This window comes from Lactuca saligna, chromosome 8 (genome assembly GCF_052625555.1).
Source record: "Lactuca saligna cultivar CGN05327 chromosome 8, ASM5262555v1, whole genome shotgun sequence".
In the NCBI taxonomy this organism is placed as follows: Eukaryota; Viridiplantae; Streptophyta; class Magnoliopsida; order Asterales; family Asteraceae; genus Lactuca; species Lactuca saligna.
The window spans coordinates 105925944-105951370 of NC_136424.1; the positions used below are offsets into that span (position 1 = coordinate 105925944).

The window sequence follows — 25427 nt, forward strand, 5'->3', positions numbered from 1 at the left end:
ATCAACATCGCAACTTCCAAATCATCAATCGAAAATACCAAACCAAACTATCGATTCCAAGCACTTCGAAATCAAAATCAATTAACCCTTCAAAATCAATCCTTCCTGTAAATTTGAAATCAATAGAACACATTTTGACACCAAAAAGTCAACTCAAATCAATTTTCTCAATACATTTCCAAATGTGAATTAAATAACAACATCAATTGATCTAACTTTGCTCTAAACACCACGAAATCAACTTCCCAACACCAAATCGAACTAAATATTGATTCGAACAACTGCTTCAACCAAGAACATCAGTCGAAATTGATTTCGACCCTACATAACCATAGTTATTACTAATTCGAATTCAAGACTTCAAAATCTAAAGTTGTTCGACTTCAACACCATGTTCTAACCGATGTCGAACATAAACCCAATCATCAACAACAATTTTTATTTTCAATTTCAAACAGCATCAGTTGAACTCACACAAGTCAAAGCCAATTTCGATTTCAATAACAGCCAATACACTATGAATCCAAAATCTAAAGAACTTGATTTTGATTCCAACACAGTTTTCGACATGAACTCAATCACCAAACACCATTGAGATCAAGTTCGATTTGTCCAGCTGTGATTTTCTACGATGCAAATGATACCCTGACTCAATGAATAATGAAAGATCAAAAGATTTTTTGGCTCAACTGTTTCCGAATTGATGTCGAACAGTGATTGGTCAAAATGGATTTGGGCTAAAAGCATATGAACAATAACAGATTTAGTGTTTGGGCTCAAATTCGATGAATCATTGTAGAATTTAAAATTCAGAATTTGGGCCACAATGATGAACAATAATTGAATTTAGAAAATGATTTTGATTTTGTAGTTTAATCTAAAAAAAGTAATTGGATCAATCAAAGGGGTTGAAACAGATTTGATCTAACGAAACAAACCGATCAAAAATGAAAAACACAAAGTATAAATCGAAATCATGGTCGCTTTGGAATCTATTTGAGAATTTGAGATACCTTTTTGATGAATCGAGTTCCATTTTCAACGAACAAATCAAATTTAAAAGATCTTGATTCTTTTGTTGGAACGAGAAAATCTCCAATTTCACAGATTTTGACTTCACAACATTTGACGGTTTTTATGACTAAACCCGCTTGTTTTTGCATTTAATCTTCTTCTTCTTTTTCTTTCTCATCTTTTTGCATCTTGAAGACTTGATTTCATGAACAAACCCACTTTCCACAACATCAACATTGTGAATTTGAATCAAATCTTTTGGAGTTTGATACTTGTGAATTTCTTGGATCACCGGCTTCCGATAAGGAATCATTCCTTCAAACGAATCACAAGAACACAAAATATCATCAGTTTGAATTCCAATCGAGCAAAAAGCTTTTTCATCTTCATGAGAATCAACTTGAGTCTTCTTTTCATGAACTTCAAGAACATCAAGAACACAATGATCATCATCAAGAAGATGTTCTTGAGCTTCACGCTAATTTGCATAAAGTTCATGTTTATTGCTTCCATATTTACATTCACCAAGAGGAATTCCTTTTATTACTTCACCTTCTTTCCTATTTATTCATCTCTTTTGATACATTGTATCCAGTCGATCAAAAAAATCTTTGGTTTGATGAATTGGACAACTAATTAATTCTCCAACTTCATTCGTTTCTCCATTTAAAATGAGTTCATCTTCACTTTTCAATCCAATAGTCAAGCAACAAAGAAGAGATTTAAAAGTGTATTCCCCTAGAAAAGTTTCATTTTGTATCAACTATTTCTCCATAATTGCTTCTTTCCTTTCGAATCAAACAATATGAAGTTAGTTTTCCTAGAGAGAGAAAGTGATAATCACTTGAATTCTAGTGAAGAAAATCGAATTATGAATAGAATCAAAGATGAATTCGATTTCTAGAATCCAAAAACTCTCTAAAACACAAAGATCAAAGATCAATCCCCAAATCTAGATTGCCACCATGGATCAATTCTTGATCAAATCAAAAACACCCGCTCTGATACCAATTGTAGTGGTGTTAATTCTGATGGCATGTGCAGAATAAGAAAAGATCTAGTGAATCATCATGTAAACTCAAGAACACATCAATTAAATAAATCTTTTTAAGCATATATTAGATCTAGAAAGAATATACAAAGTGGGTCTTATACAAATTCTCTCTCTAGTCTAACACTCCAAAATGGTTCCTTACATAAATGAGTGTCACTCACTTCCTAATTATAGGAAAGAAAACTTATTACATAATATAATGGGGAAAGTCTAACACTCCACATCCAAGTGTGACTTTGCACCCTAACAGAAACCACACGAATCGTTCTCAAACTGAATAACTTTACGCAAAAAAAAAGTGAGTTTTCTACAGCACCTATTTTATGTTTTACAAGTTTTGAGGGAGAATACATGCTAAATGATTTATATTTGGATGAATTAAAGGCTTGATTAACTGAAAATACAAGTTATTTCTCTAAACATTTCTAAGCTCTTTATAGAAAAATTGTGGTCTGTTCAAGACCTATTTTGCCCTTCTTAAACCTTATGGTTTTCAAAACTATACAATATGAAATAGTTCCAGTCGATACATTTTCAAGGACTACTCGCACGTATTCATACGATTTTTCTAGAATTTAGGATGATTTTTATAAAACTAGCATATCATTTATGTACCTTTCGAACCAGTTTGTAAAAACGGACATTTTCACCCTGGTTACGATCCACATAAAGTAAGGTAAAAAAAATCATGGACAAAGTAGACTCAATTTCTAAGCTTTGAGATTTCACGGATCCTAATTCCGATGCATGTTGATTTTTCTATAATTTTTATAAAAACAGGGACAAAATTGATATTTTTTTATTAACCTTGCTGTTTAGTCTTTCAAATACATGCACAAAGACTTATTGTAGATAAGGGAAACACAACTTATTGTATTGTTTAATTCACACACTTTAGGGTCACAAAAGTGTTAATTATAACAAGTGTTTCTAACATGACCATGTTGAAAGCCTTATGGCATAAATGATTTGAAATATGTTTGTATTGGTCGCTCACAGCCGGAGTGTTGTATAAACTTTATTTTGGTCATTCACAACTGGAGTGTTGTATAAACTTTGTTATGGTCACTTATAGCTGGAGTGTTGTCAGAACTTTGTTATGGTCACTTACAATCGGAGTGTTATCTAAACTTGTACATGTTCACTCAAAGCCGACGTGCAGTTTAAACTCATATAGGGATACATATGATAGTTGTCATGTTAAAACTTTGGTAGCTTTACATTATTAAGTGTTACAACCAAAAGTTTTCGAACACAAACAATTGGGGATTATAACAAAATCTCGGATACTAAAACATTAATACAAACTAGGATGAGATTGTATGTGGTTTAAATATTGTTTGTAGATTATTAAACCAATTGGTAGTGTTTATTTATATAAACACTTAATATTTTACTTCACAAAAAGATGTTAATATTTACTTTTATCATAAGTATATTTACATGGATACACGTATCGGATTTCAAGTATTGGGTTTCACACGAAGCATATCGGTAACATTGTTGACCATGTTTTTGCATAACTTACTTACATTTTATAAGGATCTCTTTTTATAGAACTCAAGGAGTCAAAACTTGTGGAACTCACCAACAATTTTTGTTGACGTATATTAAAAATGTGTATTCTTAGGTAACTAAGAAGCCGGAGGTAGGACATCGGTTCTAAGGAAATTATAATTCCTTTCTTTTGGAATAAACTTGACTTGTTTTAATTTACCGTTGTTTGTTTACATTCTGAGGATGTAATTTCCATTCCAAAACTTAAAAGTTTGTAATATATTTATTTAAATATGTTAAGTGTTCGATATATGTGGTTGACTATGGTCTAATAGTAAAACGTCGAAACCTTGGCATTTTCCGTCGTCGGTCGGGGTGTGACACAACCTAAGGCATGCTATAACATAAATCATTTACCTATGAAAACAAGGAACCATTTGGGTTTTATTTAATTTAAAAAGGTTATTTATAAGTTTGTTGCCATCAAAATGACCATTTATTAATTGAATGTCTAATAATAATAACGACAACGACAACGACAACGACGAGGATGATGATTATGATGATGATAGATAGATAGAAAGGTCTAAGAGGGTATTATTGTAACACCCATAAAATTTAAGCCAAATTTAAACTTTTCAAAAACACTTTAAATCAACAGTTATTACAACTTTGTTTCCAAAATAATCTATATCAGAGTTTTCCCAGAAACCATAACAAAAGATGAGGAGCTATACGATCACGCATTTGCCTTGCCGCGATCCCCCGATGCACCTGAAACAATAAACTGAAATTGAAGGCTCGGAAGCTTAGTGAGTCCCCCAAAATACCAGCCATACATAACCATAATCATATCACATATCCAACACAAATATAGAAAACAACATGCATAACGAGCCATCAGTCTAACTAGACTGAATCCTAGTCCTCGGTCTATCTGGAGCGCTCTTCGAGCCCTCGGCACGTCTGGACCACCCTCCTCGGGGACTTCAACCTATACGGACTGCTCGCTGGGCCTTAGGCCTGACTAGATTTGCCCGGCCTAGGCCTGCAGTCTACCCGGTCCGCCTAGGGTGTCTTGGCCTACTGCACACAGCAGGACCTGCCTCAACCCTTTCCCCCAAACCAAAAAACACGTACACATACATATAAATAATTAATCAAGCAGATCTAACAGGTCACTAATCATGGCAACCATCCTTTACCCAGGAAAACAATCTAACTAATCTCTAACATAACAACCATCCTGACTAACAGGATGTAAATTAATAACATATCATGAAATAAACCCGGATACAAATCCTATAAGGACCGACATTGGTGCCTTAGACCGTGTTGATATAGTGAGGATAACTCACCTCGCACTGTCGACTCGAAGATAAACTCAAGTTCCTGGATTGCTGATACAATTCCACCACCTAAATGCACCATAGAACCATGCTGGTAAATTTCCAATTTTCAAAAATGTCCAAGAAGTCTAAAAGGAAACCCTTGGTCAAGGTCCAAGTCAACTGTCAAAGTCAATAGTCCATGTTGACCTCAACTCATCGAGTGCAACCAGTCACTCGCTGAGTTCCTTGCATGCTCACCAACTCGCCGAGTCACTTGAGTGACTCGTCGAGTTCCTAGTATCAGTGGTCGTAACTCCTCGGCTAACTCGGTGAGTTTTCCCCTTACAACTCGCCGCATTCATATGTGACCAAAGGTTGGGAAAACCCTAGCCGACTCGTCGGGTCATTCGACTGACTCGTCGAGCCCAATGCAATCTTCATTTGACTCGCCGAGTCGATCATCCGACTCGCCGAGTCTAATCAGTCCTTCATCCATAAAGAGGCTTTTTAAGCCATGCTGAGGTTCCATATTGTAGATCCAAGCTCCTAGGGCATGTTTACCACGTAAAGTTGCAAACTTTATATACATGCAAGATGATAATGACCCAAACAAGCTAAAGAAGAGATTATAGGAAAAAGAGCTTCAACAACATGCTAGGGACTGAGACTTTATGATGATAAGAGTCAAGATGAGCCTAGATCTAAAGTTCTAACTTTAGATCTTGGTTCATCACTCGGAATGCAACACCAAATGGCCTAAATGGACACAAAACGCAACTATAGAAGGGGGTCTAACTAGAAGAAGCTCAATGTCATGACTTGATACCTCCAAATGGATATAAACTGAGGTAGACTTCAGATCCTCAGTTGTTCCTTGCTCAAAACTTCTTGATCTTCAAACTTCCTCACCAAAATTCCTCTTTCAAGTTAAGAAGCACACCAATATAGAGAACAAACACAATTAGGGTTTTTGAATTCAAGGGGAGCAGTAAGAGAGGCTAAGGGGAATAAGTGGTCCTTAAATAGGGTGTAAAACCCTGGAAATTTAGGGTTTCATCCTCCATCTCCTACTCGTCGAGTCCCTTCTTGGACTCAGCGAGTAGGTTACTAAAACACGCGGACCAACCCACTGCTACTCAACGAGTAGGGCAGCCAGCTCATCGAGTAGGCCTTGAAATCAATACAATTCTCAAAAAACCAGTACATGAAGATTCGAGGTGTTACAATTCTCCCCCTCTTGAACTAGACTTCGTCCTCGAAGTCTGCTGTGCGAACAGTTCAGGATAGTGATCCCGCATTTCTGCCTATGGCTCCCATGTCCACTCGGATCTCCTCCAATGCTTCCACTACACCTTCACCAAGGGTATTTCCTTATTCCGCAGAACTTTCATCTTCCTCTCCAGAATGGCTACATGCCTCTCCACATAATTCAGGAGCTCATCGACCTGAATATCACCCAACGACACTACAACCTCTTGATCAATAATGCACTTTCGCAACTGCGAAACGTGGAAAGTGTTGTGAATTCGGCTAAGCTCCTCCGGTAGCTCTAGCCTATAAGCTACCTTGCCGACCCTTGCAAGGATCCTGAATGGACCAATGAAACGGGGACCCAATTTTCCCCTCTTCTTGAAGCAGGTCACACCCTTCCAAGGTGAAACCTTCGGGAGTACCATGTCACCCACCTGAAACTCTAACTCTGATAGGCACCTGTCGGCATAAATCTTCTGCCGACTCTGAACAGTCTGCAATCGTTGTCTAATCTGCTCAATTTTCTCGGTAGTCTACAGAACTACCTTCGTCTGTCCCATTACCCCATGCCCAACCTCACCCTAACAAATCGGGGTGCGACATTTTCGCCCATACAACAGCTCGAAAGGCGGGGCGCCAGCGCTGGAATGATAGTTGTTTTTATAGACGAACTCTGTAAGTGGTAGGTGGGAATCCTAACTTCCACCAAAATTAATGACACACGCCCTCAACATATCCTCGAGGGTATGAATGGTTCGCTCGCTCTGACCACCGGTCTGAGGATGAAACGTTGTACTAAAATGAAATCGTGTGCCCAGTTCCTCGTGGAACTTCTGCCAGAAGCAAGAAGTAAATCTAACATCCTGGTCAGAAACAATGGAGACCGAAACCCCATGGCGAGTGACAATCTTGCGAACATACACGTCGACCAACTTCTCGGTTGAGGAACTCTCCCGTATAGCCAAGAAATGGGCACTCTTGGTCAATCGATCTACGATGGCCCATATAGCATCAAGCCCCTTTGCCATCCTCAGCAGTTTGGTAATGAAATCCATCGTGATCTGCTCCCATTTCCACATGGGAATCTCTTAAGGCTACAGCATACAATGCGGCCTCTGATGCTCGGCCTTGACCATCCTGCAAGTCAAGCACCTCTTAACATACCAAGCGATTTCTCGCTTCATACATAGTCACCAATAACTCAAACTCAGGTCTCGGTACATTTTGGTGGCCCCAGGTGAATAGAGAAGTGAGACTTATGAGCCTCCTCCATGACCGTTTGTCTGACCCCACCAGACATTGGAACCCAAACCCAACCGCATCGGGTCAGTAACCCCCGGCTATCCTGCACAAACTGGGTGTTCTCACCCTTGATCCTTTCCAACTTCCAGTTCTCCGATCGCATGCCCTCAACCTGGGCATCCCTGATCAAACTCATAAGCGGAGAATCCACCGTTATCCTTATACACACTGTTGGGGTGGAAGACCCAACTGCCTTGCAGCTCAAAGCATCCGCCACCACGTTCGCTTTACCGGGATGGTAAAGGATCTCGATTCTCGCAGTCGTAGTCCTTAACTACATCCAGCCATCTGCGCTGCCTCATGTTTAGGTTCAGCTGGTCCATGATGTGTCTCAAAGTCTTGTAATCCATGTATGTGGTACAACGGACCCCATAAAGGTAATGTCTCTATATCTTGAGAGTGAACACCACCGCTCCCAGCTCTAAATCATGCCTAAGGTACCTCGTCTCATGCGGCTTCAACTGCCACGATGCGTAGGATATCACCTGTCTTCTCTACATGAGGATTACCCCCAAACGTGTGATGGATGCATCACAGAATACTAAAAAATCCTCCACACCCTCTAGAAGTGTCAAAACTGGGGAATTACACAACCGCTGACGGAGGGTCTCAAACGCCCTCTACTGCTCAGGGCTCCACTAGAAATCCACCCCCTTCCTTGTCAGACGAGTGAGGGGTACTGCAATTTTGGAGAAATCTCGAATTAATCTCCGATAGTACTCTGTCAATCCAAGAAAACTCCTAATGTCCGAGGGAGATTCCAGCGCCTCCCACTGCATGACTGCCTCGATCTTGGCCGGGTCAACCAAAATCCCCTCCTGGTTCACGGGATGTCCAAGGAACTGGACCTCTCGTAACCAAAACTCGCTCTTCGAGAACTTGGCATACAACCGTTCGCGTCTCAGAACTCCTAACAACGACCTGAGGTGATCCTCGTGTGTAACGCCCGGGTTTTCAGGGCTAAGCATTTTTGTCAATGTAATAGTCTAGGTCAACTATTGTAACTCTTTTTGAAGTAATAAATATGAAATATTTGAGTATTATGTGAATTATGTGTGTTTATGTGTTTATTATTTAATTATAAATGTATAATTAATAAAGAATAAAAATGAGCGTCAAAATTAAAGTGTGAGATAATCCCGATATATCTACATAAAGTTGTAGAATATGTCTCAAGGTTTCCGTACATATAAAGAATGCCGAAATCTGAGCTATAACGAAGAAGTTATGACCCGCCGAAGTTTTACGGCAAAACCGGCACGGCACCGGAAGACGTAAATAGTGAATTTACGATAGAAGACTTTTTAGCCTTAGAAATCTAAACAAAAGTCGTAGAATATGTTAAACTAAGAACATCGATAAAAAGAACGCCCAAATCTGACTTCGTATGAAGAAGTTATGATTTTTCTAAGATTCGGCTTAGCAGTGCACGGCCCGAAACTCGAATTTTAGTTCGAGCGGTTTTTGGCTTACGCAACGTAAATGAGAGTTGAAGATCTCATTAATAGGAAATCAACGGTAAAAAGACAGACAAAAACAGAGTCCGTATGTAGAAGTTATTAATTTTACGCAGACGTTTAACAGTATAATCTCCTTGTACTGTTAAATTTAAGATCGGTCGAGAATTAGCCGACGGAGTCAAAATGAAAGTTGTAGATCTTGTTATTACCTACGTGTGGATATAAAGAACGTCAAAAACAGAGGTCATATGTGAAAGTTACGGATTTTAGAAGTCGGAAGTGTGCTGTGCGAAAATGGGTGATGTGGCACAATCTTGGCCATTGCTTTCTCCCCAAGGTTTGCCACCAGATGGTGACATGTGGCACCAAGTTCAGCCACATTTCACCCTATAAATACCACCTCTCCCACCCTCATTTTCTTCACACCTTTCCCATTCTTTCTTCTCTTTACTCTCTCTCTCTCTCTAGAACCTCTCTCTAGCTCCGAAATCCCCCGAAAAGCCTAGGGAACCTCCCTAGCACGAGGCGGAAGCTCCGGTGTGCTCGACGGCTCCGAGAAGAAGAGCTTTTCGACTCGGAAATGCTGCTCCAAGCAAATCCTGGTTTTCTATAAAACCCGCTGTAAGTGAGCTACGCCTACGCTATTTTTAATATAGCTTTTATTTAATTATAGTAACGTTATTAGGAACTTATAATAAATACTTTGGCTATTATTATGGGTTATATAAGTATTTTTTTGACGCTTATATAATAATAATAATAGCTAGACTATTAATTAGTCTCGACGAATAATAAACTAAACTCTAGTGGTAATAATACTAGGTTTCGTCGAAGAAAATTCTTTTTAAGAAGCGAAGCGCTGTCTGAGTTCGGAATCACCACCTTTTCAGGTGAGTGCATAGTTACTTTCAGCTTACACATAGATATGAAGTATTTAATATAAATTACGTGGTATGTGTGAATATTATCTGAATACTTGCTATCTATGCTGGATGAACGTTTTATACATGTTTTCAAAGATTTAAACTGTATATGTATTTTATATCTACAAAATGTGTTGGGTAAAACATGGGTAGATGTAATAGTTGCTGTGTGACAAAATAAAATAATGAGAGGCCTCGTTATAGATGTTATTGATGATCCAATCATCTAGCGGAGTATAGATGACGACCACGGACTATTCTAGACAGTCCAGTGGAACACTAGCAGGCTCGCAACCTGTAGGTGTTTATTTGAACTGTGTGCTCACCAGATGTACTCCATCCCCCACATGGTTGCCTATTAGGACATTTATTGCTGAGGAATCCCCTTAGCAGTAGTGTCTGTCCCGATGATGATCCTTAGGCTAGGTCCCTTATGATAGGTGTTTAGGGACGTAAAGTGAGGATAACGGGAACGGGTAATCGGGTTATTGTTGATTGATGAAATTAATAAACTTATTTATTGTGGGTTGAAAACCCTATGTGCTCACCAGGCTCCCAAGCCTGACCCACTCAGTTTTATGTATTACAGGTAGTGGCGCTTGAGCATATATATGATGTTTGGACGAGGGATTACGGATATAGGCCTGTAGATATGAAATAATGTAGTAAGGCTTGTATTGTACTGTTTATGATTTTGATCTGTACGAACATGACATCCCGAGTCTTTTAATGAAATACATTTCTATGGAAATGCTTTTGATAAATCTTTATCATGTTATTGTTTTGGGACAAATTCCGCAACACTTTTATTTAAAATGTTACTCTAATTTTTAAACAAAGCATAAACAAACCGGTCTTTTCTGGCCGTGATTTTGGGGATGTCACATCGTGCTGCTCTCGGGTCCTGGAATACACCAAGATATCATCTATGAACACTGTGACCGAGCGATTAAGCATCGGTCTGCAGACCCGATTCATTAGGTCCATGAACATTGTCGGCATGTTGGTGAGCCCAAACGGCATCACCATGAACTCGTAGTGACCATAACGAGTCCAAAACATGTTCTTCTCCACGTCTTCCTCTCTAACTCGGACCTGATGATACCCCGACCTCAAATCAATCTTGGAGAACCAAGATGCACCCTGTAACTGATCAAAGAGATCATCTATCCTCGGGAGTGGATAACGGTTCTTCACCGTTAACTTGTTCAACTCCCTATAGTCAATGCACATCCGGTGTGATCCGTCCTTCTTCCTGACGAAGAGGATCGGTGCTCCCCATGTAGAAATGCTAGGTAGAATGAACTGCTTGCCCAGCAGTTCCTGCAGCTGTAACGACAGCTCTTGCATCTTTGGCGGTGCCAACCGGTACGGCGCCTTGGCGATAGGGGTCGTACCCGACACTAGGTCGATCCAGAACTCGACCTGCCTCTCCGGAGGTATCTCTGGCAACTCCTCCGGGAACACGTTGCAAATTCCCTAACCACTGGAACCTCTAAAACTGAAATCTGATCCCCGACTTGTATATCCACCACATACCCTAGGTAACCCGCACATCCGTGTTGAATATACTATCGACCCTAGCGGCAGAACAAAATCTTGATCCCATTGTGGTGCCCTCTCCATAAACAATCAGTTCTCCCCCACTTGGGGTTCGAACTACCACTCTATGACATCCCCATTTTCACGGCCAGAAAAGACCGATTTTCTTATGCTTTATAAAAATCAGAGTATCTCTTTTAAAAAAAACGTTGCGGAATTTGTTCCCAAAAAAGCATGATAATTTCATTATCAAAGCATTTCTGAAGAAATGTATTTTTATTCATTTTAAAACATTTGGGATGTCATCGTCAATACAGAAATATAAGCATAAACAGAACTTATATTCATTTACACTAGTGATCTATATCTCCTTAATCTCTCAGTCTAATGTAACTCCACCTCATCACCTGCGATACAAGTAAACGGAGTGGGTCAGGTTGGGAAACCTGGCGAGTAAATAGGGTTTTCAAGCCACAATAATATAATTATTATGTTTAATCATCAAACAATTAACCCAATTACTCATCCCCATTATCTTCTGTATTCCTAAGTACCTTCCCTAAGGATTTATCCTAAGGATCGCCTCCTACATCATATTTACCTCTCATCTCCTTACATTGCATTTCCTTATATGTTTGTTCCTAAGGACTCTCCGTAAGAATCATCGCCTACATCACATAGACAGTATTGATTCAGGGATTACTCCCTCAATACGTGCCCAACAAGGGTTAGGGCATCATCACATGAATAAGTAGTTACAACATCGCATGAACTCATAATTCATAGTAAAGGGTTAGACTATCATCGCATGAATATGTAGTTACAACATCGCCTGAACTCATAATTCATCACCTACAGGTTATGGGCCTGCTGGTGTTTCCTCGGGGTTGCCTAGAATAGTCCGTGGTCGCCATCTATACTCTAGTAGATGACTACATCGCCACATTGCCGATTAAGGTTATTGTATCTCCTTTCATCCTACATCACCTATTCATCATCATCTATTTACCTAATTATCATCACCTTTCTATCATCACCTATCTCTCATCATTTTATTTCATCACACACCAACTATTTCATCTACCCATGTTTCATCCGCAACATATTTGTAGATATAAAATAAATATATATACCGTTTAAATCTTTTAAAACATGTATAAAATCGTTCATCCAACATAGACAGCAAGTATTCAAATAATATGCACACATAGCACATAATTTATATAAAATACTTCATATCTATGTGTAAGATGAAAGTAACTATGCACTCACTTGGAAAGGTGGTGATTCCGAACTCAGACAGCGCTTCGCTACTTAAAAATAGTTTCCTTCGACGAAACCTAGTATTATTACCACTAGAGTTTAGTCTATTATTCGCTGAGATTAATTAATAGTCTAGATATTATTACTATTATATAAGCATTAAACAATACTTATATAACCCATAATAATATCCCAAGTACTTATTATAAGTTCCTAATAACGTTACTATAATTAAATAAAAGCTATATTAAAAATAGCGTAGGCGTAGCTCACTTACAGCGGGTTTTATAGAAAACTGGGGTTTGCTTGGAGCGTCATTCCCGAGCTGAAAAGCTCTTCTTCTTAAAGCCGTCGAGCACTCCGGGGCTTCCGCCTCGTTGTAGGGAAGTTCCTTAGGCTTTTCGGGGGGTTTCGGTGCTAGAGAGAGGTTTTATAGAGAGAGTAAAGAGAAGAAAGAATGGGAAAGGTGTGGAGAAAATGAGGGTGGGAGAGGTTCTATTTATAGGGTGAAATATGGCTGAACTTGGTGCCATATGTCACCATCTGGTGGCAAGACTTTGGGAGAAAGCAATGGCCAAGATTGTGTCACGTCACCCATTTTCGCACAGCACACTTCCGACTTCTAAAATACGTAACTTTCACATACGAGCTCCGTTTTTGACGTTCTTTATATCCACGTGTAGTTAAAAATAAGATCTACACTTTCATTTTGACTCCATCGGCTAATTCTCGACCGATCTTAAATTTAACAATACGAGAAGATTAGACTGTTAAATGACTGCGAAAAAGTTGTAACTCCTTCATACAGACTCCGTTTTCGTATGTCTTTTTACCATTGAGTTCCTATTAATGAGATCTTCAACTCTCATTTAGGTCGCGTAAGCCAAAAACCACTCGAACTAAAATTCGAGTTTCGGGTCGTGCACTGCTAAACCAAATCTTAGAAAAATCATAAATTCCTCATATGAAGTCGGATTTGGGCGTTCCATTTATGGACGCTCTCAGGTTAACATATTCTATGACTTTCATTTAGATCATTAAGGATAAAATTCACTCTATCATAAATACACTATTTACATCTCCCCGGTGCAGTGTCAGTTCCGTCACAAAACTTCAACGGGTCATAACTTCTTCGTTATAACTCGGATTTCAGCGCTATTTATATGTATGAAACCCTTGAGACATATTCTAAAACTTGGTTAAGATTATTTGTTCTATATAATCTTTTATCTAAAAGGCATTTTCGACCTCTATTATCTCTAAATTGATTAGCCCGGATCTACGGGAGTTACACACTTACTGGCCCTTGCAATCTATCATAGCACCAAATCGACTAAGCCAGTCCATCCCCACAATCATGCATACTTACCCCATGGGAATCGGAATCAAATCAATCGGAAAGGACACTCCAAAGATTTCCAACTCGCATCCTCGATAAACCGAAGAAGCAGAAACTCCATGTTCGTTGGCGATAGAGACTCGAAACGGACACTCTAGTTCACCTACTAGCACACTAAAATCCCTACCAAATGTATGAGATACAAAAGACTGAATTGCCCCCGAGTCAAATAAAACCAATGTAGGCACGGAGTTCACTAAAAACGTACCTAATCATAGGTACAACAGATAAGCAACAAACAGATATAATAAATGAGATAAAGGATAGAAACATACCAGGAACCACATCTAGTGCTGCCTTGGCCTCCTTGGTCGTGAGCTGAAAAGCACGCCCCTGAGCCCTGTGGGGCTCAGATCTACCCTGCCTCCCATCGGTAATCTGCAATGTAGTCGGCTCTGGAGCCTGCGTCGGCCTAGCAGCGAGCAATGGACAGTTGGTCTTCACGTGACCAACCTAATGACAGTGGTAACAGATCCTCATATCCTGAATCGAGGAAGTCTGGCGGCAATCCCTCATGAAGTGACCCTCCTGGAAACATTTGCGGCATGCACTACCTGACCTACAAAACCCTGAATGACCCTTCCCGCACTTGCCACAAGTGCGGCCCTGTTGTCCCCTGCTCTTGAATCAGCGGTCTTAGGCCGCTTTGGCGCCGGCTGAGACTGTGTCGGGGCCCGTTGCTGCTCCCTCAACTGCAGCTCAATCTCCAACTCCCACTGCATGGCGGCCTCCTGTAGCTCTAACAGGATATCATATCACTGAGTAGCAACAAACTGGCGAATGTCAGTCTTGATCATGCTCAGATATCGCGTCATCTGAGCCTATTCAAAGGCAAACTCTAGGCAAAACATTACCCTCTCAGTGAAAAAATGTGTGATCTCCGTCACCGACTCTCCCTCCTGCCTCAAGTCCAAGAAATCTTGTACCAATCGCTCGCGCTCAACACGTGGAATGTAGCGTGCGCGGAACATATCCCTAAACTGCTCCCAAGTCACAGCTGCTCTCTGGTCATCCGTATATGACCCTGTCACCAGCCTCCACCAATCCTTTGCCCCAGTCCACAACAAGTTCAGGGCACATCTGACCTTCTGATCAGCAGGACATGAACATATGAAGAAACACCCTTCCACATCAGACAACCACCTCATAGCCTTGATGGGGTCGTGGATCCCATCAAAAGTAAGGGGCTTTGTGTTATCGAAGTCCCGGTACTGGCAGCCCCTTCTAGCTCCTCCCCCTGCCACGGATACAGTTGATGCAGCTACTGTGCGGCAGCCGTCTCTGGAAGGGCTGCATAGCGCTCATCAAAGTACTCAACCATGGCGGTCTTAATCGACCCAAACATCTCCACTAGTTGTGCCCGGAACATAGCAGCAACCTCATCATGCAGGATCTCTCGGATCCTGGCATCCAACTCGCCTGTACCCATATGCACCATAGGCTCAAGTGTAGTTCCCCCCTCCTGGCCTCCGTCTCCCGATCCTGAGCTTGATCCTGACCTTGTCGTAAAGTGTCTCCTAACCACCATACTGAAAATATAATAGGAAGATGTCAGGTATCCATAAAAAAATAGGGAACCAACTCCCCAACCAACCCTAGGGGTTGTGACCTCCTTGCTACGCGTATGGGTCTTGTGCTTTCAATAGTACGGGCCCATACTACCTTCCACACCTACCCATATTCGTCTCAAGTATCATCACAACGCCCTAACAATACGCATAATTATAATGAGCGATCAGCCCTCACTCCTAGAGGAATGCTAAATATCACATAATTGGCCTTCCGGCCTCACACAACCCACCCATCCATGAAACTTTCACCAACCCTGCAGCACTAGTGTATGCTAGCCATACATAACGCTGGACCCCATAGACTTTCAAATATCCAATACTACCCTAGGCTCCCAATCAAACAAGAATAGAACATAAGGCCAAATCAAACATTCTCAGGGTACAAGATCTTAATTATGTATAACCGTGATGCATACATTAAGCAACTACAGTAATGATGTCAATTTCATATAAGGAAATCCTTAGGCTATCAAGCATCATATAATCAGACAATTCTATCATGCAATTCCCGAAGATCCCTAGCCTAATACTAGCATGTTGTTCTCAGTATATCATGATATCAAATAACTGTATGGTATTTTGGGGTCTGCTTACTGGCTCCAACTGATCGTACACCCTGCATCCTCCTTTACTTATTTTGAAAACCATTTTAGAAATCATTTTGAAAACCTTTCCTAGATTTGAGACTGGATTCACACGAATGTTCCTCCAATTCACTCAAACCAAGGCTCTGATACCAACTTGTAACACCGATAAAATTTAAGCCAAATTTAAACTTTTCAAAAACCCTTTAAATCAACTGTTATTACAACTTTGTTTCCAAAATAGTCTATATCAGAGTTTTTCCCAGAAACCATAACAAAAGATAAGGAGTTGTACGATCACGCCTTTGCCTTGCCGCGATCCCCCAATGTACCTGAAACAATAAACTGACACTGTAAGCCCGAAACCTTAGTGAGTTCACCCAAAACACCATCCATACATAACCAAGATCATATCACATATCCAACACAAATATAGAAAACAACATGCATAACGAGCCATCAGTCTGACTGGACCGAATCCCAATCCTCAATCTATCTGGACCACTCTTCGAGCCCTAGGCACGTCTGGACTGCCCTCCTCGGGGACTTCATCCTATCCGAACTGCTCGCTGGGCCTTCGGTCTGACTAGATTTTCCTGGCCTGGGCCTGCAGTCTACCCGGTCCGCCTAGGGTGTCTTGGCCTACTGCACACAATAGGACCTGCCTCAACCCTTTCCCCCAAACCAAAAAACACGTACACATACATATAAATAATTAAGCAAACAGATCTAACATATCACTAATCATGGCAACCATCCTTAACCCAGGATAACAATCTAACTAATCTTTAACATAACAACCATCCTAACTACCAGGATGTAAATTAATAACATATCATGAAATAAACCCGGATACAAATCCGATAAGGGTCGGCATTGGTGCCTTAGACCCTGTTGATATAGTGAGGATAACTCACCTCGCACTGTCGACTCGAAGATAAACTCAAGCTCTTGGATTGTCAATACAATTCCACCACCTAAATGCACCATAGAACCATGCCGGTAAATTTCCAATTTTCCAAAATGTCCAAGAAGTCTAAAAGGCAACCCTTGGTCAAGGTTCAAGTCAATTGTCAAAGTCAACAGTCCATTTTGACCTCAACTCGTCGAGTACAACCAGTCACTCGCCGAGTCCCTTGCATGCTCACCAACTTGCCGAGTCACTTGAGTGACTCGTCGAGTTCCTAGTATCAGTGGCCGTATGTCACACCCCCAAACCAGAACGGCAGAATTGTTCGAGGACAGATGACTTCATGTAGTATCGTAACAGTTGAATACATAGTAAAGAAAGTAAAACAACCATCATATATACAATTTAAATTTTACATTGTTGAATGATATTAGTTTCAAAACAAATTACAATATGATTACAAAATGAGTTTTAAACTTACGTCTTAGCGTCACTTCTCCAAAAGCTGAAGTTTACCTGTATTACTGAATCTCTGAGAAATACAAGTAGTTTTGAAAGAGTGTCAAAAATTAAGTTGGTGAGTTCATAAGCGTTTATGTATAAAATTTGTAAGTTTGGTATAAAATCACTGAGTTTGCTTTTGAAAAATCCAATATTTTTCCATGAGTGTGTGGTAGTTTAAAAGTTCTAAAACTGTAATGCATTAGTAGTTTTCATGCCTAGAATAATAGATTTATGTATGTATAAAATCACTAATACATTTGATAACCCCGTAAATCATCTTGTTTGTAATACTCCATGTGAGTTTTATAACCATGCTATTGACCTAGACTGCCTATAACAATGTTCTTCAAGCGTTGGAATGTTATGACGTTTGTCACCTCAGACCTGCCGGTCTAACTGTAGCTAATAGTTTAGGTGCGGGATTGTCAATCCCGTATAGATCTATACATAAGTATCACGCTCTCCCTACAAGAGAATATGGTATATAATACAGGACTTTAACTGCATGCTTGAAAGTACGTGAAGTTGAATGTCTCACAAAACTTAGTATCAAATAAATTTACGTATGAAAAGTCCATTTGTTCTTGTATATAAAAGTATTTCCTTGATATAGTACTTATAGTATGTAAAATCTCATGATTTCCTTGTAAACTATACCTATTATAGTTTTTCCAAAAGTGTATTTTGTTGTATGGTAAACCCTAGTGTAGTGTCGACTTTGTATGTAAAGTATAACATTTGTAATAAAATTATTGAACATTTAAACTCAAAATATAAATAAAGTGTTTGATATTTATATAACATGTTTCATTTCAAAAGGACAAAGTGTTATCCTGATATGTTGCATGAGAGCATTTTCGTATGATAGTTATAAATCACATATGATTGATTATATAACAAAGAGTATAGCAAAAGATTGATGTTTTTCACACAAGAATAATTGTGTGAAAAGTGTATGAAGTATTTACAAATCATTTGAAAACGTAGTTGTAGGGGTATGAACTCACGTGATAGATTGAAGAAGGTGAGATGAAAACCGAGCAGAACTCCGACCAGAGAAAGTTGATTTCTCGGGATTATCAGGAATCTCGGGAATATAAGACCTTCCTTCGGAACTTTGATGTGAAGACCGAGGCTTCGGGATGGCTTTGGGGGTTAAAATGCAGAGCTTTGGCACGTTGTGAGCATGGGTGGCTCACGTTGTGAGCATGGGTGGCTCACGTTGTGAGCTCTGCCTGGTCTCCTCCCATAGACTTGACAACTCGTTGATAGGCTCTGGAACCCATCAGTCACACGCTCACGTCGTGAGCTGCCTGACAGTCTCGAATTTTGTGTCTCGAACTTGTAAAATCCGTAAATTCTGCGTACGAGCTCCGTTTTCAACATTGTTTATATCCACGCGTAGGTGAGTTTATGCTCTACAACTCTCGTTTAGACTCCGTTGGCTAATTTTGATTATTTTTATATTATATTTTTAACAGGACGGGACAGGAAAACTTCGTTAAAAATCCATAACTTCTTCATCCGGTGTCCATTTTCGTCAGACTTTTTATCGCTGCGCTACTATTGTTGAGATCTTCGATTCTCATTTAGGTTGTTTTGGCCAAAAATCTCTCGATCTCTATTTCGAGTTTTTAGTTGTCTATCGCTATCCCAAAACTTAGAAAAATCATAACTTCCTCATACGAAGTCGGATTTTGACATTCTTTTTACGCACGTACGCGGTTTAGTATAATCTACGACTTTCATTTAGATACCTAAGGCTAAAAAGTATTTTATTGAAATTTCTCTTTTTATGTTTGTTAGTGTTTTACCGGTTTTGACGCGAATTTTTGATTGGTCATAACTTCTTCGTTATAACTCGGATTTTAGTGTTCTTTATATTTCTGAAAATCTTGACACGATAACTATCATTTTAAGCAACCCAATAGAGACTTTTGAACATTTTATTTTTCATGCTAATATCATTATATCAAAAGAGATTACAATTCTTGATTTTTTAGGTCATTACATTGATTCGAAATATCGAGTTGTCACACCGTAACTCCTCGGCCAACTCAGCGAGTTTTCCCCTTACAACTCACCGTGTTCATACGTGACCAAAGGTTGGGAAAACCCTAGCCGACTTGCCGACTCATTCGGCTGATTCGCCGAGCCCAAGGCAATCTTCATTTGACTCGTCGAGTCGTTCATCTGACTCGCTGAGTCTACGACTATCTTCATCGGACTCGCCGAGTCTAATCAGTCCTTCATTCATACAGAGGCTTTTTAAGCCATGCTGAGGTTCCATATTGTAGATCCAAGCTCCTAAGGCATGTTTACCACGTAAAGTTGCAAACTTTACGTGCATGCAAGATGATAATGACCAAAACAATCTAAAGAAGAGATTCTAGGCAAAAGAGCTTCACCAACATGCTAGGGACTGAGACTTTATGATGATAAGAGTCAAGATGAGCCTAGATCTAAAGTTGCAACTACAGATCTTGGTTCATCACTCGGAATGCAACACCAAATGCCCTAAATGGACCCAAAACTCAACTATAGAGGGGGGTCTAACTAGAAGAAGCTCAAGGTGATGACTTGATACCTCCAAATGGATATAAACTAAGGTAGACTTCAGATCCTCATCTATTCCTTGCTCAGAACTTCTTGATCTTCAAACTTCCTCACCAAAATTCCTCTTTCAAGTTAAGAAGCACACCAATATAGAGAACAAACAAAATTAGGGTTTTTGAATTCGATGGGAGCAGTAAGAGAGGCTAAGGGGAATAAGTGGTCCTTAAATAGGGTGTAAAACCCTGGATATTTAGAGCTTCATCCTCCAGCTCCTACTCATCGAGTCCCTCTTGGACTCGCCGAGTAGGATACTAAAACACGCAGATCAACCCGCCGCTACTCAACGAGTAGGGCAGCCAGCTCGTAGAGTAGGCCTTGAAAATTCTCACAAAACCAATACTTGGAGAATGGGGGTGTTACAATTATGTTATTTTCATAAACTTGTTTTGTTGAAGTAACCAAGCATGGGTTAGATCTGTCAAAGTTCCAAACTTAAGGGATTGTTCCTGCCGATTTTAGAAACTCGTGTTCCCTTTCCCCTGCATCACCACAACGGGAGGAGGGGAAGAACTCCATCACATTTTCTTGGTATTTGCAGCATATTCTATATTTAATCATCCCAAACCCTAATTAATGGGTATGAGTTTGTGTTGTGTGGCTAGTGAGTAAGGGAAAGAGATTTATGATCAAGAGAGGAGGAGAAAAAAAAGGATGAGGTTGCCACCACCGGAGCTGCTTTGGACCAGATTTCTTCTTCGGGAGACATCGGATAAGGGAGAGTAAGGGATGATTTGTTGCTACTTCTTGAAGCTATGAGTGTGTCAGAGAAGCCAAGAGAAAGATAACAGATAGAGAGAGAGGGTCGGTATTTCTTTGGGATGACTTGGATAAAATCAAGATTTTTGGTTCACTTCATTCAATTGAGTGATAAATATGGATAAATTTCAGAGATCCTACGGAGAGGCAAGAAGAACATAATTGGTGTTTGTCACACCCCCGGCCGAGGCGGCGGAATACGCCGGGCTGCGCGACTTAGTTCATGGATCCCAAGCAAATTGAATATACATCACAAGTTACAACAATAACAACATAGCAGTTACATTCAAGTTTGAAGTTCGAATACAAGGTTCATACATATATTAATAGGTTCATAAATTCGCCTTAACAAGTAGACCGACATAGCAAAAACTAAATGAGACTAGATTGCTTGAAAATCCATGAACAAATCTTCTGTCAAAGGCTGGTTCACTGATCTCCTGAGAATACATGTGATTTGAGGGTCAACACAAGGTTGGTGAGAGTTACAGGTTTTCTGCTAACCGCAGTAATGATACTTTATGAGTCTAGAAAGTATTTCTTGTGTGGTTAAAACCATGTTTGATAAAGAGTTAAATCAGAAATATATCTATACTTGAAATATTTGTTAAAGATATAAATCATAAGTATACCCATACTTTAAATGCTTGATAAATAGATAAACCATAGGTAAATCCATACTTGAGATGCTTGGTAAAGAGTTAAACCATAAGTAAATTCATACGTAAAATGCTTGATAAAGAGTTAAACCATAAGTAAAACCATGCTTAAAATGCTTGATAAAGAGTTAAACCATAAGTAAACCCATACTTAAAATGCTTGATAAAGAGTTAAACCATAAGTAAATCCATACTTAAAATGCTTGATAAAGAGTTATACCATAAGTAAGTCCATACTTAAAATGCTTGATACACAGAGAAACCGAATCCGTGGTTTCTAGTTAAAGAGTCTAGTTAATGCCTATAGTGAGTCCTATAACCGAGCTATGTGACCAGTTATAATCCCTGCACGACGCTTCATTAGACGTCGTAGTTATACTAAAGATAAATATGCACCTGCTTCGATTGATCAGTCGAGGTTGTAGCTAGCAACCGCAGCTGGGGGTGTCAACCCGTATAGATCTATACATACGTATCTCGCTCCGAGGATTAACGGTTATAGTTAAATGGGAATACTAAGTGTTTAAACTTAGGTAATGAATACTGTCTCACTATAGAGGCCATTAACTAGGTTATACGGTAAAGTTTCACTATAAAAGCTGAATAAAATCGATAAATCCGTAAAAATGTATGTCACTCGCTTAAATAGATAAAATGCTTCTTCACATGCATGAATTATTTCTAAGATATAATTGTTATAAATTGTACATATATAATTGACAAATATGTTTGTACATGCTCGATGTAAGTGAAATAAATTATGCACATGACTAATAATATTTTTAAACGCATGTACATCGTAAAGAAATCGGTTTATAATATATTATTTTGACAATATTAAATATTAAAACTAGATATATGTTTTATATGTGTATTCCATAGCCGATATATATATTCAGCATGATTATAAACACATTTCATAACCGAAAAATATATTTATATATATTTCACATGTATTCCCCCCCAAAATATTAAAACATAAAAAGGGGCCGTAACACTCACCCTTGAAGCATGAACGAATCTCGAAGGTGAAATTTGTTGCGAATGTCGTTTTGTGATGTTCCGTGCTTTTAAAACGAATCATCGGTTCTATTAAATTTTACCTAATAACCAAAAGGGTAGTTTTGATATTAATTATTAGGTATGGAGTGGTTTTTATTAAAACAATTAAATTCTAGGGTTTAATCTTGCTAAAAGTTTTCAACAAGGGACTGATCTCGTATATTATTTCAAAAACAGGGGCTGAAAGTGCATATTCTCAGCCTAAGTTACAGTTTTGTACCCATCTTGCTAAAAAAATTTCGAGGAAAGGGGCTGTTCCTGATTATTTTAATGATAGTTTAGGAGTTTGGAGTCAGTTTGTAAGGAAATTACATGGGAGGGGCCATTCTGTTTATTTTGAATTCAAGTTTGGAAGACGGGGATCTGATTGGTAACTTGATACATCTTCAGGGTCTATTTTAAACGAGCTGAATAAAAGTTTACACAGTGTCGTCTTCTTTCTCTCGCTACAGGTACATGAACTGGAACGAGACCCGTTCTTTGGGTCTCGTAGTTCTCGGCTGTATGCTCGACAGTGGGTCATCGGAACGAAATGGAGAGGATGGAGATAACTTACCGTAGGCATCCCAGCGGAGATGGCGTCGGAGAATGGCGACGGTGGTCAGTGAGCGGGGATGTAGGTGAGTGGCAGAGCTCCGATGGCCTCTTCCCGCCTGGTTTTAGGTTGGGTTCTGGTCCAAATCAGCGGAGAAAACAAATGGGAGTGGTGTTTGGTGGTGATTTTCAATTGAGAGGAGGGGGTATAAGGTGGTGGTCGATTTATTCATAGTGGTGGAATGTGATTTCTGATCGGAGTTTTCATGGTTGCAGCAACCCCAAAGGAAGGATGTCAGGGAGTGGTGTTAGGTGGCACACAGCGGAAGCTCCCATGCTCTGCCCCTCGGTTTTGTCCGGCGAGATTAACGAGAGAGGGGCGAAGAAGATGGCAGATGGTCGGAGGGGTGGAATTCCGACAGCAGCAACAACGTTGAGTGATGAAGTGGGCGTCAGCGATGGGTGGCAGTCGATTGTAGTCGACGATTTTGCCCGTTTTCTCCTTTGTTTCGAGCGGATTCCGGCGAGAGGGAGAGGTTGTAAGGGGCGGACTGTTGGTTCAGGCCCTGTTTCACACAACAAAAACAGAGTAAAAGAGTGAGAGAAGATGCAGGGCAATTTTTCTGTGTTTTATTCCTTTACAATGATCAATCGATTACAAGGATATTTATATAAGATACTTGCAACTAATTATCCTAGAAATACTGCTTACTAACTTTCTGGAGCCAAACGTGGTTATTTACTTGGTCATACCCAATTACTCCTAACAAAAAGACTGAATTGCCCCTGAATAAAATACATGGCTTTGACTTGGTTTGGATTAACACCAACACGGACTACAATGGGGTGGTGTTGGGATGATTTCTGATGAAGAGGAGGTTGCCCAAGAGTAGTGGCAGTAGGCGGCTCACGGTGGTGCAATGCTGTTTTTATGGTGGGGATATGGTGGAACTTCAAATCGGGGTTCCTATCTCACCAACGATTTGAGCTTTTAAGATAAAGAATGGAAAGAGATTTAAAAGGGATACATTTGAAGGGTAAGACAAATTGGCTTTCTAAGATTCGTTTGTACATCAGTTATCAACAGAGGAAAAATGATTAAGTCATATGCAGACTGCATAATGCAGTCATGCAGTGAGGAAAAAGACCCAATCTTCCCAGTTTCGACATAAATGGTCCTTCTAATTTGGACTCTAACCAATCCCTTCTAATCTCATATATTGTCACCAAATTAGTTTCAGGAAATTATATATATATATATGCTCCTAGACTAATATGCTTTGGTGAAATAAATTTATTGAAATTACAAATCTGCCCCTAAACTAATATGCTTTCAAGAAATAAATTTCTTTAAACATGCGTATTATTACTTTTATTTTATTTATTCATGGTTTTTTTTATGTTTATTTAAGTATTATTTTTTTATTGTTCTTTTAGATAAATTAAAGGGTACTTGACGAATAATAGTTTGAAGTTCAAAGGCTCTCAAACTCGAACAATTTTTTTTTTTCGAGTTTGTAAATATTTTGTTAAAAATATTTTAACTATAGCATTGTATATATTAGACTTTAGTATGAGTCCAAACACGGAATTTTCATCTAATGTGCGCAAATGCCTCAACTGATTAATACAGTTTATAAAATAAGATAAAGTCAGTGTTATATTGGTTTGGTTTTTTTTTTCCTTAAACGGTCATATATTTTGCATACAAACCCTATTTTCGACGTTCTTTATATATCCGCGATCAGGGAAACAAGTACTACGAGTCTAGAATATTTTCTTTGTTTAAAGACGCTTAATAACAAAATTTCAGTTTTTCAGTCATTAACTAATGTTACAATTTGCGCTTCGAAATTTGTTCGACATTTTCCATAATTGGAGATAAGATACAATTTCATATCTTATTGTATTTAAAATGACATTATATTTCTACTAAAATATGCATTAATATTCAATCGGTCGAGGTACAAAAGGTTCGCAACAATTTGACTGTCTATAGATTCAGACCTAAATTCTGGGAGGTCACAGTGTTGCCGAAGGAAGAAAGCACCCTCGGAGTTGGGGCGTCGTCGGAGACATGCTGCCGGAAAATGCCTGGAATGTGTTGTTGTTATACGATGCTGATGAAGTAAGGTACCCCTTTGACCTAATTTGACTATCTCATCTAAATGGTTTAGATGTTGGGTTATGTAATC

General features: G+C 39.4%; 1 long non-coding RNA gene across 1 annotated transcript; it reads right to left on the reverse strand.

Moving 5' to 3' along the window:
- Nucleotides 1–21258: 21258 nt before the first annotated feature.
- Nucleotides 21259–24198, reverse strand: LOC145012503 (uncharacterized). Its single transcript, XR_013664544.1, has 4 exons — nt 23949–24198; nt 23255–23798; nt 22639–22739; nt 21259–21417 (listed from the first exon to the last, which is right to left on the reverse strand). It is a non-coding gene; the product is annotated as an uncharacterized LOC145012503 (long non-coding RNA).
- Nucleotides 24199–25427: the final 1229 nt, after the last annotated feature.